The sequence below is a fragment of the Cephus cinctus genome, unplaced genomic scaffold (genome assembly GCF_000341935.2).
Source record: "Cephus cinctus unplaced genomic scaffold, Ccin1 Ccin1_scaffold0597, whole genome shotgun sequence".
Lineage (NCBI taxonomy): Eukaryota > Metazoa > Arthropoda > Insecta > Hymenoptera > Cephidae > Cephus > Cephus cinctus.
The window spans coordinates 583,516-595,142 of record NW_014333243.1 but is presented as its reverse complement, the minus strand read 5'-3'; the positions used below and the strand labels follow the sequence as shown (position 1 = coordinate 595,142).

The window sequence follows — 11,627 nt, the reverse complement described above, 5'->3', positions numbered from 1 at the left end:
TTTTTTTTTTTTTTTTTTTTTTTTTTTTTTTTTTCATCTAAATATCGGAAGCCTGGACGGATTGTCGATTATCCATTTTAACCAGTATCGATGTATATAGATATAAGTACATATGATACAGTACCGTTACCCACCGATTCCTGATTACTCGTGGACGTATATATACAGGTACATCGTGTACGTTCTCCATATGATAAAGTTCAAGCAAATCGATGACATGGGTAGGTACGACGTCCTTCCTCGATGACGTAGTCTGTTCAGCAAAGCAATGCGCAACGCGCAACGTCGTAATTAGTTGCTCACGGCATTGCAGATAATTACACGCTCGGTCTGAGGTAGGTATAAGCATACGTGTGTGGATCTGTACATGGACTAGATAGGTGCTTCGCTCACGTGGAGGGGTATTCTATAATTTATTATTGTTATCATTATCGTTAATACAGCGCACGGGCAGTCGTGCACGAGTGTCACTGCCGGCAAGATTGTTATCGGTACGACTGAATTGCATTGGTAGATAGTGCCGCGAATCGAATGAATTAGTTGAGAGTTAACGAGTTTTTGATAATTTTTATTAATTAGTAACGGTAAGTGTATGACGTAAAAGTAATCGTATTTGAGATCAAAGCGATATGTGACGTGGATACACATACGCGTGGACGGTGTAAATTTTCAAGATATGTCGTACACGTATGATTCTGCTCGCGTCATGTGTCACGGGGATATGAGAGTGTGGCAAGGCAAATTTTGTGTAAAAAAATTTTTTTGGGGAAACTGTCCAAATTGCGTATTAAAATTATGCTGTTGCAGGTATGCAACGAGCACGTATGTCTTGCTGATATTATCACTCGAGGATACATACGTGTACGGGTCGTAAAAATGATGTGAGACTAATAGCAGATTATAGATAATAGATAATAATGTAGAGCGCAGTGCTACCTACGGAGAAAGTAGATAAATTGTTTATCTGTATGTGGCTCGCGATTGGCCGATACCAAAGTAGCTACTTTACACACCGGTACGGGTCTCTCTCGGTTAGCGCGAAATGAATTCAGATTTAGTAGATAATAGATGATACTGTTACGAGCTAAGAGGTAAGACTGCGTATACGTAGTAAGAGAGCGGACCTGGTTTCTCGATGCTGACGAGGGAGAAGAAGATAATAGATAGGTCAACGTACTAATTGAAGGCTCCCGTTGCAGCGTTAACGCGGTACGTGAAACTCTAAAAGATGACTGTCGTAGATAAAAGAGTGGGAATAGGTTGGCAGAGCTCATAACCATCAATCAAGGTATAGACGCTCTCTGTATATTTATTTCGAACGATTCGTCCGAACCGCATTAGATAACCCAACTGGTTTATCGAAGACGAGCCAAGATTCACGCTACCTGCCGACGAAAATTGGCCAAGTACCGTTTACAGCGTGGCGCGTGGAAGAGTCGGGATCGAGAGTGGCAAATGGAAGGGCTTGGGTAGGAGTGGAACAATTAGCCCGTGAGTAGTGGTGATGGTCAGACACTCGTCAGACCGAAAGCATCGCGACGTCCAGCTTTAAATCGAGGCTCTACGCGTTACCTTTAGCGAAGGATAGAAACGTACCGCGAACTTAGAAATTTGTTTATTTTTGTCATAAATTTTTGTTTTTCTGTAAAAATTTTTGTTTTTCTATAAAAATTTATTTTGTACGAAATCAAAAAAAAAACGGTGACGTAGGATCGATATATCTTAATTTTTCATGTAATGCTAGGTAAGGGTATCCTTGGTTGGATCGGATCAACGGATGCCCGAGTCTAAGCTTTTCGAAAAGAGCGAGGATCTCATTCGTTAACGAGGATAGGAGAGTAAACAAACGGTGGATAGAGTGAGAGAGTCTGTAAGTAAGCATGTGCTCTCTAGTTTGTAGCAGATTCTGAGGGGCGGTAGAGCATGACGCCATTAAGGTAACGAGGCCACACGTTGCACCCTTGTCGCCTACGTCCATGGGCCATGGGCAGAGAGTATATAGTGAGTGTATATAGTACTTACGGGGACCAGACTAGATACGGACCTGACCGATTTCGTTCTAGACGTGTATTAACAGAGCGGACTCGTAATTATGGCACGTATGGCTAATATTGGCGAGTCCATCCATTACCAGAAGCTCGTACTGGTATGCTCCAGTTTTTCAATCGAACACATTACCTAGCGACTGGTTCTTGATCATCCATGCGTTTTATTACCAGGCGCAGGCTAATCGATAAATAATCGATGCGCCTATTACTGATCGGTATAAATCGATTTTTCACTTTCTACACTAGCTTCTGCAGAGATTGTGCTGTGAAAATGATACGTAAAATAAATAATAATCCATTGACATATAATAAGTCAATTTTATCTCTGTGGCATCTTCTAGGCTTGCAATAAGGTCACGTAGTACTATCGTCCCGTGATCTATGACTAACAGTAAAGTTCGCGTGTCCACAATTTGCATTGACATGCAGGAAGCAAGTGCGTAGCAGGGAATAGGTTATGCAGTCAGATAGGTAGGTAGGATGCTGGATTAGAGTCAAGAAGTGGAGATGACCGGGGGAGGTGACGGGCGTGGAATCAGATAACGACGTGAACATCATAATCCAATCAGAGTGGACTTGGTCGAGTTCCAAAGTTCACGCGTAGGTACAGTCCCACGTGAACCGCGTGCGTTCGTTGTTATATATTTATACTCTGTAAAGACCTATAAAGTTCTGGGACTGTTGGGCGAGCAAGTGTTCAGTGCCTGGCAATAAGTTTCTGAGGTCATCCCTCAGGCTGTTCAATGATGCCTGATCCCACGAGAGGAACAAGCAGTTCAGAACAACATAGCAGATTGGCAGGGATTCAGGGTTTGCCGTTCGGGTCGTTTCTTATCTTTGGCAGGGTAGAGGGCGCCATTGGTTTTGAAGTCGAATTACGGTAAATTAGCGAGAGTAAAGAGGCCAGCGGTGAGCAGGTACCTACATCGAAGAAGAGGAAGAGGAGGATGATGAAGAGAAAGACGAAGTGGTAGAGAAGCCGAATGGACGGATGGACGGACAGACGGGCAGGGGCAAACATAAATTAAGATGGGGGACTGATTATGAGGCGAGGGCAGGCTATCATTACCGGAGCCATCGTGACCGGTCGACCCTGCAGCCGTGGCTGCTGAACACTGAACACACCGCTCTAGGTACATCATGTTCGCAATCCTCCTGCCTCGTGCCCCGATAATACCGGGGTGGGAACTGCAAATTATTAATCTCTGTTCCTGCATTACATAGTTCAGGGAATATCAAACGAGTATTGTCAGGGACCGAGGTATTCACGTGCCGAAGCACCGCGGATACCCGCCTGCTCACCACTGCAACCTGATTCAGCGATTCGGACGGAGTGAACCAAGTGGCCGTTTTCGAGTGTACAAAAAGTGTAGAGGAAAAAATAATAACGTCTTATAAATATCGATATATTAGCCGTGACGACAGTTGATTGGGAGAAGAGATGGGTCAATTGATTGATGCTTGGAAGTGATTAGATCGGTAATTTAGAGGACGATGAGACTGTGTAGGTACACGTTGTTAAGCGCTGCATACGCACGTTTATAGGTATAGCTGGTTTTGTTACTCTTGCAGAAGTCAGCGCCGTGCGCGAAAGGACTTGATAGCTGGTAGAATCTAGAAAAGGGTCGGGACCGGTAGACGGATTGGCTGGCGCAGGCCGTGAATGGCTGCTCAGCCGGTTGGCCAGTTGTTTCAGTTGGCTAGTTGGCAAGTTGGCTGCCGCGGATTGTGAAATGAAAGTGGTCTGTCTGTTCTGTCGCTCTCGGTAGCCGCTCTGACCTTTTGCCTCGTGCAACCAGCAGGCACAGAGAGACAGAAGAACAGCAGGAACGTTCGATATAGTACGGAGCACTGTACATACAGTTCTGCGTAGATGGCGGACAGTAATACCTATCTTACGTGCGAGAGACCAGAGAATAATACCCAGAGCCATTTCATCCAACATTTTTTTCAATACCGATCGCAAGGCCCAACAATTAGAGATTGTATCTTGAGCGGGGACTTGTCGGGGAGCAATGCTAGGCCTGGCCCGGGTTGCAATTGGAAATGCTGCTTGCTACGTGACGCGCGTGCCTATCCGAGCAGATTCGGGGCCCGAAGGCTCATTGGAACCCATTGGGTCAGTAATAATGTCTTTTACATTTTCTTCTGATACCGTATATAAAACTTTTCCGTATTACGGTTAGGCTCGGTGAAGTTTACTAGGCAAAGTCGGATGACTTTAAGAATTATGATTGTTCTATGAAATTATTATTTATCGTCAGATATAGTGATCGCAGATTAACACGCAATTACTATGATTTATGAGAAATCGTTTGGAGCTATTGTATAGACGTAGAGCATAAGCTGGAAGGTATGAGCCACACTTACACGCACGTTACATCCTCAATTATGGTTATTAGTATGCCGCTAATAGTCTATAAAAATTGTATACGATTCGCAGTGCTAAGTGGCCTGCGTACTGATACAGTGAAGACTGTCAGCGCGGCCCTGCGCGTCTTGTAAAACGGTAGAAAAATGATGTATAGTATTATTATATGTCGACTGATCATCGTTATCGTCATTGTTGCCACTACTGATTACGTATTTTCAGCCAATCGAGAGATTATTGACTTCAACGATCGTGATGCACTACTTGCTCACGACGATGTACTGTATCGTTTTATCAGAAAATCAGAAAAAATTAGGAAAACGATTCTCGATTCGCCGACAGTAAACTATCATAATCTCATCATAGTAGTGCTCTGGATGGATAATACAGATGATTTTCTTATAGACGGAATATCAAGAAGACCCAGTGGGGATCGGTGTGTTATAAATAGAAAAAAGTACAATACCTTTAGGGCCCTTTTGCGTGGTGCATGGTAATAGCTCCAGTATGTTCACGACTGCCCCCGGTGAGAAGTGCTGCAGGGACTCGTCGAGTAACGCGGAACACATTCACAAGAAAAACAATAAAATATCTATTTGCATAGCCGCGCGTGCACTTTTAAGACTCGCCTGATAAGTTATCCTGATAAAACGGGCCGCTTATAATCTCACAGCTTCCGCACTCCCGATGTGATACATAACCTCCAGACGCGCATCACGTGTATTATTATTGTGCGCATGCGCAACTGTTCACTCGCCACAGTTACCGTCCGAGTGTCGGTATGCCTGTGCGTGCCAGAGTGCAACTTTACAATTCGAACGCGAATAGGCGTTTATTCGGCAAATAAAATTCCTTGTCCGGCAACGTCAGTCAAATCTCCGAACTTATCCGAAGATTCTCGAGTGTAACGACCACTGAGAGCGTCCTACCATTGCCAGAGTCATTACAGCGACGACGTCTTTCGTTTCAAGTAAGAGAAAACTAGTGATTCCTGTAACAATAGTGCTGCCATCTTAACCTTACAAATATTTGACAGTCGCTACGTTACCTTATAAGAAGTTTCTGACTACGAGATGGCGGCGGGCATAAGTAAGTTATATTCGAATAAATAATGACGCTGCCACTCGAGAGAGGATTCCTAATTCGGTACGCATTACACAAAAATACTTGCATACGCGTAATCGAAAAGAGAAAAAATTCCTCAGGCAAAAGCAACGGAACGAAGAGTCTTGTAATAATAAAAAAAAAAATTTGAAAACCCATGGCAGATCGTGCGTCACGCGAGGATCTGATTGGTTCGCGGCACATTAGTAACCTGTTTGTTGCTCGATAAAACGGGCGATCTTCTATCGTTTGAAGATTTACTAGATTTATAGACCAGTCATGACGGGGTGAGTTGCTACGTGTGGCTAGGCTATATATATTCCAGGCTGCCACGCGGATAGCCAACAGCATCCCATCTTATAATCCCTACAGCGATCCCCGGTCATACGAATTACTAAACTAGCAAGTACATGAAATCCTCCATCAACTATACGTTGACCTGCTAACTATCACTTGATTGATTAACTTTTTACCAGATGACTACACATCCTTCGTCATAACACGAGACAGAATACGTATCTACCTCCACTTGTGCATTGCCGCGGCTTAATTAATGGTGAAATTTATGGCGAACGTTAATGTCGCTACAAACGATGAGGAGAGAGTGCCACCAAGCAAGTGGCAAACGTATAGTCAGTCAATCAGCGATAGTCACTGACTGGAGTGAACGGCCATAACCCACAAGGTACAAGAAACGTACAAGAAAGCGTTGACTACGAGTGTCGTTTATCACGAGAACACAAACGAGATTGTCACCTCGCTTTAAGCCGCCCTCTATAAATCCGAACGTATACTTGCCGCATAATGTTACGTATGCGTAGCAGCATATATAGTACTCGGAACGTCCACTGCGATGCTGTGGCGTTGTGGGCGTTTAGCGAATTCCAACGAACGCATTCTCCACGTGCACCAGTCTGCACTCAGCACCCACGTACATAGTCGATTTCTTACCTTTACCTATCACTGCTCCTGAAACACTGGGCCTCATTGTTTACGCGATTGTTTGTTAACACGCGACTGGGACGTGGTCGGCGCGGAGCGCCGCGACGGTAACACGGCCTGTTCTAACGGCCGACATGTTAATCCCCGGTTTATGAACCCTACGTTACACGCTATGGGACTTCATTAGTCGTTGCTGCTGCAAATGGCGGCTATGTTCATGCACCTTTCTTCCGTGCTTCATAGGGCTATGGAAATTTTTAATTTATATTTTTAGATACGACTGCGTTAAACGTGCGAGTGTTATTTTTAATTATAATAATTACGGTAGGATTTTTTTTCTTTTGATTCGGAATCGTGAGCTTATTTAATACTTTTTTTTTCTCCTGTCGTAATGTGTATAGTCTATAGTGATACGGTTGCGTGACCAATCGATGGAATCAATCGGAATCGATCATCATCTCGAGGAAATTGATCGAGTGGAAGGAGAATCGATCAGAGTAGGTAAGATTCGCGGAAATTGGCTTAACGGATTATCTGGTTTCACAGTTTCACGGTTTAGTCGTTCTTGCGCCGAGCCTCCTACGTAAGAAACCGGCGAAGCTATCGAAAGTAAGTGATTAAAATGATTCTGCAAGAACGTCAAGACGAACTGACTACTGTAGAATCATGGAATCGTAGTGACTGTTAACGAACCAGAGCGCAACCTATTGCTGTAAATAGTTCCTAATGCAGCTGCGATGAAGAAAGCATGCCCGAGAGTTATGGTTTGACGTGTTTGTACTATTGATAGTGCTGCCACCACGGTCACCGTAGTAACTGACGTTCGGTCAATGTGTTGCCGACTATTCGTACCTACGTTCACTGCTATTACAGCCGAACACAATGCGCAGATGACTTCCGATTTCGAAATTGGAGATCCGCTTGATGTCAGGATTGCCAATCGCGAACGCTCGTAAGTGCAGAGTGGAATGATTCCTGTCTTGTTATCCAATCCTGCCAAAAAGTAGAGCGTAAATTAACGTCGACGCACTCGTCGTGCGTGTCGGATCGATTAAGTTGCCACGAGCGAATTTTAATGCCGCGTAAACGCGCTGCACTGCGCGTGCGTAATACGTATGCAGCGGAACGCGAGTTTACGCAAAAAGCCGCGCATCAATCCGACAGGCTGCCGTGCGTGTCTCAATTTCTTCATTACATTGATTACGGATACGACCATACGAAGTGGCTGTATAACGAACTGTATGAAATTCTTATTGGGCGTTCTCGAAATATATATAAATATATATACGTGTAATTTTTTAATATCGGATAACCATAGATGGCATTGGATATAAATGAATTTCAAAGAATTTTAAGATACCGTACTCGATCTTAGTAATGATCGGTGGTCCTAGAATTTATCGAGACAACCGTAAAGCCACGGTACTGTAATAAATTAAGATCGAGCTTTCAGAATTTCAGGATAATAATATGTCACGACGTACCGCTGAACGTCTAACCAATTCAATAATATTTTTCAAGAATCAAGTTATAGGCAGGATTCTTTGAGCGAGCCTGTACCGTCCCGGAAGTGTCCCTATTCATTCGGGTTTATCCTTGCAAGGATACACGACTGTATCTTAATTTTTTTTTCATTTACGAACCGTATAACGTAACGGAACGGTCACGCGATCTGTCGGCTAACCTCAAATTAGTAACTCAGCATTGACAGGCTCTGACATTAACGCCACATAAAATCCGAATCCTTTAATCAATGCCCGACTAGAATCTATCAATCATTACCGCTCCAATTTCTCGTAAGAGTATCAAGAATTTTCACGATACATTTCTTTTAATGCTCATTATTTAATTCAGTCTTTTAAGGAATTAGTGGCAGAACTCGAGCACGCGTCCGAAAGTATCGCGTCTCCCAGCAGCGTTGCCAAGTGCTTGAAGTTGTCTTATTATGATTCTGCTCGAAATAATGATATTACCAACCAGTAAAAGTAGACAGGGAGACGCTGGCACCGGGCTTGGGAGCGTAGGAAATCCTAGGAAGCGAGACTGCGTCGGTTGGTGGTGGCGCTGACGGGTGCGCGGGAGAAAAGGAGACCTTGCGGACAATAAATGCTGGCGGGCGGGGAGGGATAGAGTGGCGCATGCGCACTTTGCCATGGCTCGTTGGGCCCACGCGAACACTTTACATTCACAGCTCCTTCGCAGGGGCCAACAATGCTCGGTCAATTGTTATTATATTACACGTTATTATCGGCGGGCTTATTGAACGCGCGAGCGATCGCACGGCTCGCGCCTGTAGCGCCATGACGCCCAGCGCCGTTGCGGAATTTACTTAACGTTTTAGCTAACTCATCGCACGTTATTGGATTCCTTTCCGTGCGCGATACCGATTGTGCATAATGGCAACGGCGCCAATTGGGTATTGGCAGCGCTCTTTGGAAACGGATAGACCAAACGATGAGCCGAGTAGTTCGTTGCACAAGACACGGCGGCGCTGTGGTCGCTCGTTTCACACCGTTGGATATAACTTCCTTATACCTCTGTCGACCGGTAAGTAGAGATAATTAGAAACAAAGATTAGTGCCTACTGATTGCTCCACGGGATACGTACAAGACACTGGAGAAGGTCGATCAGCTGACTTATTGTTACTGAAATTTTAGCATCCGCGTGTATTCAGTGCTTACTACGTCGCCGTGTTAATGGCTCGGCGCGATATAATTTTCAAGATCCGACCAAACGACCATCGGGCTGTTTCAATTTTTATTGCTTCCCCGTTATTGTCGCGGCGCGACTCGTAAACATAATTGCAGTTGTTTCATTTGTACTTTTTTTTTTTTTTTTTTTTTTTTTTTTTTTTTTTTTTTTTTTTTTTTTTTTTTTTTTTTTTTTCTTTACGTTCGTCAGTTGGTATTCCTGTTATCTTTTACGAGCGTGGCCTTTCTCTGTCAAGGTATGTGAAGTTATTAGGAAGCGAGGCTATTTCTCTCGTGATGCGCTTCACCTCGCTTAAAGCTCATCTGCACCTCGTTAGTCTTTGGTCGTTAGGCCACCTATTATTTACAAGATGGTGTATTGCCAGTGCGTGCATTCATATATATATATGAACATACGAGATCGTGTTCGATCAAACGCCCATATAATTTTACACGATTACACCCTAATGGAGAATCGAAAGAGATCTGTTCCTATTTCTCCTTTGAGCCATTTCAGTTCTTAGAACAGAACAATCCGTTATTCTTACGGACTGTGTTTCAAGCTGATATCTGCGATAGCAGCCGTTACTATCGTAAAGTCAAACGCAGATGTGGCTGAGGTTCAGAGGCTATATTCACGCCGTAATCGAATGAGAATTGAAATACATTGACTTTGTATCTATAGCTTACTAATATATAGATATACGACACATGTATTTCATCGTTCAGCTCGTCTCCCCTGGAAACATAGTAAGAAAGAAAACCGTTTGGTTTTTTTTGGAAACTCTCGAATGTCCGACTGCCTGAAGGTAGGCGCAGAAGGGGAGTTATATGTTTTATATAGAACGCGATTGAACTCAGTATATTCCTAGTATCGATTACTCTTCCGGCAGTGAAGGCATATTCTCTTTTTTTTTTTGACCAAGTAAACCTTTTTTTCCAATCGACAATAATAATTATAATTTTCCCGGTACAAGTCTAACGTACCGGTACCCTGCTACCGAGATCAGGAACAGCGGATACATTTGATACCAGGTTGGTACCGCTTCTTAGATTTTTAAAAGAGTATGAAAAGTCGTTTACGAGGATCGTCGCAATCGTTACCGATAAATCAACAGATGGCAGCACGATAGCTCCTATCGAAAATTTAAATCGTCCGTCTCTCCCCGGTTAAAATCACGCTCGGCGGTTACGATTGTTATCGTCCCGGGCATGGTGGTGGACCTGATGGGTCTCATCCTCTCTCACTCGCGGACTCACGAGCCAGTAAAATGGCGCACACGGTGATCTACAGGTAATCATTTTACAACCTCCTGTATAATCTACCGCCGCTGGTGGTATATAATAACGATAAACAACCGCTCCAACATAGGCTGGCTATATACCACGTAAGGAGTATCAATGATATTTTATTGAGGATACCTTTAACCACGGCAAACTGCCGTGTAAATACGGAATTTGCGATTGCGAAGCAAAAGTCCGTGCTCCCAAAGTGCGATGGAACTGGAGAAACAGGTGGAAGGTTTACCATGAAAACGAGGATTGACTACCCTTCAAATGGACAGCCTTCAAAGTGGTACCTGGTAGCACTGATACTCGGCAGACTTCAGCAGGTTCACCAGGTACCTAGTCCAACCATAAAACCGCGATACAACCCTGTAACTTGACATGAGAATTTTTCCTACAAAAATACCTCTTACATTAATTTCTTAAAAATCTGACCTGGACCCATCAGTCGCTTCCTGGTTCCCGGTTCCACGTTTCCGAGGACTCGAGTAAAAATGACCAAAGAATCATCAGCGACCCGCATGCTTCTTCAGCGTGACTCCAGCAAGCTCAAACGACTCGAGCGATGAAATTCAAAGTAAATGATTATCGTTGATTATGAGGCCTGGGGTCGTCTCGCTGATCGAAACCTCCAGAGCAAAGAAATAATATACTAGGGACAGTGAAGGCGGTCGAGATCTCACGCTCGCCTTTTCCTGCTCTTCTCGGTTTCTTGTTTAAACGGAGACCAGACTTACGAGAGTCAATCTCATAATGGCGTTACTACGGCCAGCCTGTAAGGCCGGAGCGAAGCCCCGCGAGGCTCGCAAAGTTATACCTGCACACCTACAGCTGATACGACTTGCCGGGTCTGTGGTCACCGTTTGTTATTGGTTATTGATCAGTGATTATTGCTCCAGTCCTACTCGGAGCCTTGACTCATGGGAAACTCTTACGCCGAGTCGCTTCCGTGTTCCTTGGGCCTCCTGCGACGTGGTCCATTTCCGTTTATCTCTCGGTCAGTCCAAGTCGCTTTCATCGGATGCGAATGGCTCAAGTAGTTACGGGCCGTTACTGTTAGACCGATACAATAATAAATGATTTACATCCTTCGCACGTAGTTGCACGCGATTCCAACCGCACTCGCCTGAATTATGCAAATCCTTGACACACACGTTTTTACCACCCCGCACCTAACCCCCCCC

General features: G+C 44.3%; 2 protein-coding genes across 8 annotated transcripts in view; one reads left to right on the top strand and one right to left on the bottom strand.

Moving 5' to 3' along the window:
- Positions 1 to 5,353, bottom strand: part of LOC107269077 — a 56,531-nt gene extending 51,178 nt beyond the window's left edge. The window contains exon 1 of one of the 2 annotated variants that reach the window (XM_025086271.1): positions 4,886 to 5,353. The gene's annotated coding sequence lies outside the window, so the exon portion shown is untranslated. The remainder of the gene's footprint in view (positions 1 to 4,885) is intronic. The other variant, XM_015742540.2, reaches the window with a different exon arrangement.
- The window catches only part of LOC107269076 (paired box protein Pax-5), a 94,185-nt gene that overhangs the window by 29,643 nt on the left and 52,915 nt on the right, over positions 1 to 11,627 (top strand). The window lies entirely within an intron of this gene.